We start from the raw sequence: 8,724 nt of genomic DNA, 5'->3' as shown, positions 1-8,724 counted from the left end.
ACTTAGCATGATGTTTCTGAGGCTCGTCCACATTGTAGCATGAATCAATACTTTCTTTTTGTGGCCAAATAATAGTCCATCAAGATATAGAACCAGAAATACCATTTGACCCAGCAATCTCATTACTGGGTATATACCCAAAGGATTATAAATCATTCTACTATAAAGACACATGCACACATGTATTTACTGCAGCACTATTTACAATAGCAAAGACTTGGAACCAACCCAAATGCCCATCAATGATAGACTAGATAAAGAAATACGGCACATGTGCACCATGGAATACTATGCAGCCATAAAAAAGAATGAGTTCATGTCCTTTGCAGGGACATGGATGAAGCTGGAAACCATCATTCTCAGCAAAGTAATGCAGGAACAGAAAACCAAACACCACATGTTCTCACTCATAAGTGAGAATTGAACAATGAGAACACATGGACACAGGGAGGGGAACATCATAGACTGGGGCCCGTCACGGGTGGTGGGGAGCAAGGGGAGGGAGAGCATTAGGACAAACACCTAATGCATGCAGGCCTTAAAACCTAGATGATGGGTTGATAGGTGCAGCAAACCACCTTGGCACACGTATACCTATGTAACAAACCTGCACGTTCTGCACATATATCCCAGAACTTAAAGTGAAATAATAATAATACTCCATAGCATGGACACACCACATTTAGTTTATCCATTCGTTCATCAACAGACACTTGTCTTGTTTCCACTTTTGCCATTGTGCATAGTGCTGGTAATAAACACTCATGGACAAGGACTTGAGTCTCTTATTTCAAATCCCTTGGGTATACACCAAGGAGTGGAACTGCTGGGGTCATATGGCAGCTCTGTATTGAAGCTTTAGAGGAAGCACCTGAACCCTGGTTTCTCGATGTCCTCTGGACACACTGTGCCCTTTTGCCCTCAGTGTCTTCACACATGCTGCTCCTCCTGCATTTTATGCTTGTCCTTCCTTCCCTACCCGACAAACTTCTATTCCTCTTCCCAGACTCTGCCGGAGTGTTACCCCCTCTTTGAAACCTTCTCACCCTGTGTGCAAACTTAGTGCAAGTGCTCCAGGCTCTGCGGTGGCTCTGCTGCAGCTCTTGGAGTAGACTGCAGCTGCCTGTCTGTCTGCTCTCCCCTCCAGGCTGAACTGGGCATTCTTTGAGCAGGGAGACCCTGTCTGGATCATGTTCACCTCCTTAGTGCCAAGGCAGGTGCTTATGAGCTTATGAGATGCTTTTATGGGGACTGAGTAAATGGCGGGCCCATGTGTGTGGCATGGGGCTGGGATCGCTGGGCTCTTCAACACGGAGGTTCTGGGAGCCTGTGGCTGTTGAGGACCCCAAGTGCCCCAGAATGGCCTCGCTTGGCTCCAGGGCAGCGCTCACATTTGTTCTCCTCCCTCTCAGTATGCAGTGGCCGGCTGTCAGCCCTGCGCAGGCATTGTCATGCTTCATTAGGATTGCTTTTGTTGCTGTGTGCTGAGGTTTTCACTGCTGCTAGGTTGTCTTTTGTTTCATATACATTTCCCCATTTTTTTTTCCTTTGGCAAATAATCAGCACCGAATTAATTCTGAATTTCCCATTGTTTGCTCCAGCTGTCGAGTTCCTTGCACAAGCAAAGAATAATTGTTCAATGTTTTCACTGTAACGAACTGTGAGAGTCGGCTGGGTCACTTCTGGTTTTGAGGAGAAGAGCGGGTGAGAGACAGAGACAGACAGAGGCACATGGAGAGCTTGAGAGGCAGAGACAAAGAAAGAGAGGGACAGAGAGACACAGAGGGAGGAAAGAAAAGAAAAATAGAGATGGAGAGAAAGAGAGGGCCGGGCGAAGACACAGAAACAAGCATAAAGAGACAAGAATATTTGGAAATAGATACACACTCAGAAGTGGACATTCCCACAGATGCACAGAGGGAAATGCACTTACAAAGACACACGGAGAGATAGAAAGAGAGAGAGAGAGATCCTTTAACACACACAGACCAACAGGGAAAACACACTGGGATACATACAGACACACAAAGAGATAAGGAGAGACACAGGACAGTGATAGAGGGGCCGAGGGAGACACAGAGAGGAAGAAACAGACCTCGGATGACTGAATGATGCCTGCGTTGAGTCTGTGTAGCAGTAGACTCTGTGTCAGCATAACAGTGATCAGATCGGACATTACTGAGTGCCCACCACATACCTGACGCTGTAATAGGAACCACTCACGACCTCTCTGGAATGCAGGCACTGGCATCCCTATTCTCCAGGTGAGGAAACTGAAGCTCAGAACTCAATAAACATACACACGGCCACACAGCTAGCAAAAGGCAAAAGGAAATTTGAAACAAGCGTCTCTGCCTCTAAAGCCCAAGTTCTTAATGCTCACACCCTGATGCTTCCCAGAAGACCTGCTCTTGGGTCTCAGTTCTGCTACTGAATAGCTAGCTGTGCAGCTGAGAGGTGACAGCGTGCTGGCAGTCCTCACAGCCCTCACTCGCTCTCGGCACCTCCTCTGCCTGGCCTCCCACTTTGGTGGCACGTGAGGAGCCCTTCAGCCCGCCGCTGCACTGTGGGAGCCCCTTTCTGGGCTGGCCAAGGCTGGAGCGGGCTCCCTCAGCTTGCGGGGAGGTGTGGAGGGAGAGGCGCGGGTGGGAATTGGGGCTGCGCACGGTGCTCACGGGCCAGCACGAGTTCCGGGTGGGCGTGGGCTCGGTGGCCCCGCACTCGGAGCGGCCCCAGGCAGTGAGGGGCTTAGCACCTGGGCCAGCAGCTGCTGTGCTCAATTTCTCGCCAGGTCTTAGCTGCCTTCCCACGGAGCAGGGCTCGGGACCTGCAGCCCGCCATGCCTGAGCTTCCCTGCCCCGACCTCCATGGGCTCCAGCACTGCCCTAGCCTCCCCAACGAGTGCCGCGGCCTGCTCCACGGCGCCCAGTCCCATCGACCACCTAGGGGCTGAGGAGTGCGGGCGAAGTGCGCGGGACTGGCAGGCAGCTCCACCTGAGGCCCTGGTGCGGGATCCACTGGGTGAAGCCAGTTGGGCTCCTGAGTCTGGTGGGGACTTGGAGAACATTTATGTCTAGCTAAGGGATGGTAAATACACCAATTGGCACTCTGTATCTAGCTCAAGGTTTGCAAACACACCAATCAGCACCCTGTGCCTAGCTCAGGGTTTGTGAACGCACCAATGGACACTCTGTATCTAGCTACTCTGGTGGGGAGTTGGAGAACCTTTATGTCTAGCTGAGGGATTGTAAATACACCAATCGGCATTCTGTATTTAGCTCAAGGTTTGTAAACACACCAATCAGCACCCTGTGTCTAGCTCAGGGTTTGTGAACGCACCAATGGACACTCTGTATCTAGCTACTCTGGTGGGGAGTTGGAGAACCTTTATGTCTAGCTGAGGGATTGTAAATACACCAATCGGCATTCTGTATTTAGCTCAAGGTTTGTAAACACACCAATCAGCACCCTGTGTCTAGCTCAGGGTTTGTGAATGCACCAATGGACACTGTATCTAGCTACTCTGGTGGGGACTTGAAGAACCTTTGTGTCCACACTCTGTAGCTAGCTAATCTAGTGGGGACGTGGAGAACCTTTGTGTCTAGCTCAGGGATTGTAAACGCACCAATCAGCGCCCTGTCAAAACAGACCACTCAGCTCTCTGTAAAATGGACCAATCAGCAGGATGTGGGTGGGGCCAGATAAGAGAATAAAAGCAGGCTGCCCGCGACAGCAATGGCAACCCGCTGGGGTCGCATTCCGCCATGTAGCAGTTTTGTTCTTTCGCTCTTTGCAATAAATCTTGCTGCTGCTCATGCTTTGGGTCCACACTGCCTTTACGAGCTGTTAACACTCACCGCGAAGATCTGCAGCTTCACTCCTGAAGCCAGCGAGACCACGAACCCACCGGGAGGAATGAACAACTCCAGACGCGCCGCCTTAAGAGCTGTAACACCGCGAAGTTCCGCAGCTTCACTCCTGAGGCAGCCAGACCACGAACCCACCGGAGGAACGAACAACTCCAGACGCGCCGCCTTAAGAGCTGTAACACCGCGAAAGTCCGCAGCTTCACTCCTGAGGCAGCCAGACCACGAACCCACCGGAGGAACGAACAACTCCAGACGCGCCGCCTTAAGAGCTGTAACACCGCGAAAGTCCGCAGCTTCACTCCTGAGGCAGCCAGACCACGAACCCACCGGAGGAACGAACAACTCCAGACGCGCCGCCTTAAGAGCTGTAACACCGCAAAAGTCCGCAGCTTCACTCCTGAGGCAGCGAGACCACGAACCCACCGGGAGGAACGAACAACTCCAGACGCGCCGCCTTAAAAGCTGTAACACCGCGAAAGTCCGCAGCTTCACTCCTGAGGTAGCAAGACCACAACCGAGACCACGAACCCACCAAAAGGAAGAAACTCCGAACACATCTGAACATCAGAAGGAACAAACTCCGGACACGCCACCTTTAAGAACTGTAACACTCACCGCGAACGTCCACGGCTTCATTCTTGAAGTCAGTGAGACCAAGAACCCGCCAATTCCGGACACACAGCTACAGCCAAGCCTGTTTGCTTCTCTGGGCCAGCGTCCCTGGAGCTGAATCGCGGCTGGCTGGATTTGAGGAGCCTGCACGGGCTCACCCTCTCTCTGAATCCCGGCCAGGGCTCACCTGGCTGTAATTACTAAGACTCAGCTGCTGGGAATTTCCACGCCTCCTACCTCTCTGCCGGGCAGCCCCTCCATATTAGGAAACCCACTGGCACGCTCCGCCATTATTTTTGCAAGACTTCCGTTGTTGCGTCAAGTTACAGAGTGCCTTTAACAGAGAAAAAAGTGAGAGGTTTGTTTCTGGGAAGGGATGTGTTTGCGGTCAGGGAGGATGGGACGGTTCTAGCTTGGGTTAAGATGCACAAACAAGCATCTTAGAACCCACATCAGGTGGGACACCCCATTTGCTCCCAGGAGGGCTACGGCGTGGTAGGATAAAGTGCTTGTTAAAGAGAAGAGCTGTGGTCGGTGCGGTGGCTCACGCCTGTAATCCTGACACTTTGGGAGACTGAGGTGGGTGGATCATGAGGTCAGGAGATCGAGACCATCCTGGCCAACATGGTGAAACTCCGTCTCCACTAAAAATACAAAAATTAGCCGGGCGTGGTGGTGTGCGCCTGTAGTCCCAGCTACTCAGGAGGCTGAGACAGGAGAATCACTTGAACCTGGGAAGCAGAGGTTGCAGTGAGCCGAGATCGCACCACTGCACTCCAGCCTGGGTGACAGAGCGAGACTCCGTCTCAAAAAAAAAAAAAAAAAAAAAGAGAGAATCCCATATGGAAGGCCTTGGGGTGGGGTGTGTGCGTGGGGGGTTTTGCTTCCATCATCCAGCACATAATGTTTGTTATATCACTATCTAATGTACAATATATCTTATTTATCTGATTTGTCTGTCTCTGTCTGGAATACAAACCCCAGGAAGGCAGAGATTTTTGCCTGTTTTTTTTTTTTTTATATATAATATGCACTTAAATGTTTGTTGAATGAATGAATGCGAGTGTATATCTATCATGAATCTCAGGCTGTCGATAGTACCCAAATTTTCTTCCCTCTGGCTGAGGTGGGTTGGGGGATTCCGGAGAAGCTGGAGAACTGTTGTGGTTTCTTTCAAGAATAACAGCCCAGAAGCTGCAGCAAGGTTTTGAGCAGTAATATTCCATTTGTGTTTTAGAAAGATGTCTCTGCTGGCAGCGTGAGGGGCAGACTGGCGTGGGGATGCTGGAGGCTGGAGCTCGAAGGAGAGGATGGTGTTATCCAACACCCGGAGGCATCAGGACCTGCAAAAGTGCTGTCAAAACAGGAAAATGCTGTGAACTTTAACAAAATTGTCAAGTTCACCAACTTTTTTGTTTTTTCTCTGTTAAAGATCTTGCTTGCTTGACTGGTTTTTCCAAATTCCCAGCGCTCCTCTGAAGTCAGTCAATATGGCATTATTGTCATTTGGGGAACAGTAAACCTTTGAAAAATGCCTTTTGCGTTCTGGATTTATGGAAACCGTTTGAACCGTGGTGAGTCTTTCGAAACATAGTGTTTTGATTTTCTCAGTAATTTCTTGAGGATCATTGGAAATGGGAATTTAAGAGTTAGGATGGATTTTTCCCATAGGCTGCATACTTGTCACAAAGCATGATTTATTGTGGCACTTCAATAAGAACTTATGGAACAGGCAAAGGTGTCCACTCAGCAGCCCTGAGGCAGCTCATTTTTGAGGCTTATGGGTCCGCCCTTTTCCAGACGCCAGGTGGTGTGGGCAAGAGCCTGTCTCAGGGTGGGAAGATTGCTCTTGGTAATTCATGAGTCCTTCACACCTGCAGTTGAGCCACTTCCACCCCCCCAGCCTCCACCTCCCGCTACTGCGTGGAGCCCTATCAGACCAGGTGACCCTCAAGCATCCTTCAAAGCCTGCAAGGTTTTGGGATTTGGAGTTCAAGTGCAAACTCATTCATTTTGTTCATGCCTTACTAGTCAGTGCCCAGGGAGATAGGGAGTAGGTGGGGTTGGTCGTGCCAGGGTCTAGGATGGTACAGGCTGGGCTGGAGTAGGAGGAAGTAGAAAGAGAAGAAACTTGTTTCCTCCTTTTTTATCTCTTCCAAGGAAGGTTTGAATGGGTATGTCCAAGGGCATTATGGAAACTATGGCTTTGCCAGCAGGTGTTGATGAGAGAGACAATCACGGGTGACTGAGGCCCTGGCTGTGGTCTTCACTGCCATCCCTAAGAATCTGGTTTGGCAGGAAAGAAATCCTATGTTCTCACCAGCCTCCTCACTAGACCCTGATGTCTAGTGTGGTTCTGCAGACATGCTGCCAGTCCCTTCTCCGAGCTCCTGCCCATGCTGCGCCTTCTGCCTCAAATGTACTTCCTCGTGCACGTGGCTCGAATCTACTAGTATTTTAATATTCAGCATGGGAGAACGCCCTCTGTGCTTCCTAGGACTTGCCCCAGCAGAGTTAATGGCTCCAAGTGCCCTTTATACAGCCCATATCACATTGTAATGTTGCCTGTTTGCCTTCCCAAGAATGCCTGAGGGTGGAGAAAGGTCTCATACATTCTTGTAGCTCCGAAGGCCAGCACAGGGGCAGGCACATAGTAAATGGTGGTTGAATTTTACTAATCTGTCCGGGCTCAGAGTCCTGCAGACCTGAGTTTGAATCTTCTCTCCTGCCATTTGTTAGCTCTGTGACCTTGCGCGAATCAACTGGCAAGCTCATCGGCCTGTTTCTCACCTCTGTACCTGACCAGAGGAAGGTTAAATAGATGGAATGGGTTCTATAAACTGAAAAAACAAACAAAAAAACACCCATACATAAAATACTTATTGAGCCACCTGTTATGTGCCAGAAATAGCTCTGAGCTCTTTACATGTATAAACTCTCTAAATTTTCACAACCCTACGAGCTAGGTACTATTGTCATATAATAATGTGAGGAAACTGAGGCGCAGGTGTTAATTCACTGGCCTACGACCACACAGCTAGAAAGTAGCATGATTGGGATTTGAACCTGAGTAAGGTAGCTCCAAAGTGCATGTGCCTAACCATAATCCCAGCTCCCCAAGGACATCACTATTAATATTTATTGAGTACCTACTATGGGCTGAGCACTTTATTTCAACTCATCCTCACAGAAACCCAATCAGGTATTATTACTCTTATATAGAGAGATGAGAAAATTGAGGCTCAGAGAGGTTAAGGAGCTTGTCTAAGGTCACACGGGTAGTGACAGGGTTAAGATGCTAGCTGATGAGCCCTAAAGCCTGTGATTTTTTTTCTATTGCTCTCTCATTTCTTACTTCCTTAATTGTATTGCAGAGGAAACAGAAGATCAGGAACAGAGGTGTTTTGCCTGGAGCCAGGAACAGATGTGTTTTGCCTGGAGCCTGGAACAGAGTGTTTTGCATGGATCCTGGAAGAGTGCTTTGCATGCAGTGGGTTCTTGGTGGAGCAGGAATTAAGACTCGGCCTTGGTTAACTACAGCTTTGCAACAGCCACCTCCTGCCAAACCTTAGTGACTCAGAACTATAGTAACGTCTTATTTTCCTTGATTTGTGATTGGCTGGCTGTTCTGTCTCTGGTATTACTGGGCTCACTGTGTTCCCTGGATGGTTGGCCGGGCTGGAGGGTCCAAGCTGGCCTCACTATACATGTCTGGCTGTTGGCTGGGCTCCTCAGTTAACCTCCATGTGGCCCCTCAAGATCAGTTTTCTTACATAGTGGTCTCGGGAGAAAGCAGAAACAGCAGGACCCCTCAAGGTCTGGCCCAGAAGGTCCTGGCATCACTTGGACTGAATGTTATTGGTCAGTGCAAGTCACAGGTGAGCCCAGATTTAAGGGGAGGGAAAATAGACTGCCTCCTGGAGGGGGGAGCTGCAAAGGCGTCTTGTGGTAAATACATAGGAATGGTTGAGGCCATCCTGAAAATTCTTCCTAGAGGCCAGAGTAGTGGCTCAGGCCTATAATCTCAACACTTTGGGAGGCCGAGGCGGGCAGATCACCTGAGGTCAGGAGTTTGAGACCAGCCCGGCCAACGTGGTGAAACCCCCTCTCCACTAAAAATACAAAAATTAGCTGGGCGCCGTGGTGCGTGCCTGTAATCCCAGCTACTCGGGAGGTTGAGGCAGGAGAATCGCTTGAACTGAGGAGACGGAGGTTGCAGTGAGCCAAGATTGCGTCACTGCAC

General features: G+C 49.9%; 1 long non-coding RNA gene across 1 annotated transcript; it reads left to right on the top strand.

The window, feature by feature from the left end:
• The first annotated feature begins 3,812 nt into the window (after positions 1–3,812).
• On the top strand, positions 3,813–7,995 carry LOC134735281 (uncharacterized). Its single transcript, XR_010118304.1, has 3 exons — positions 3,813–4,839; positions 5,719–6,055; positions 7,856–7,995. It is a non-coding gene; the product is annotated as an uncharacterized lncRNA (long non-coding RNA).
• Positions 7,996–8,724: the final 729 nt, after the last annotated feature.

Source organism: Symphalangus syndactylus, chromosome 20 (genome assembly GCF_028878055.3).
Source record: "Symphalangus syndactylus isolate Jambi chromosome 20, NHGRI_mSymSyn1-v2.1_pri, whole genome shotgun sequence".
NCBI lineage: Eukaryota > Metazoa > Chordata > Mammalia > Primates > Hylobatidae > Symphalangus > Symphalangus syndactylus.
This window is presented reverse-complemented; position numbering and strand designations above follow the sequence as displayed.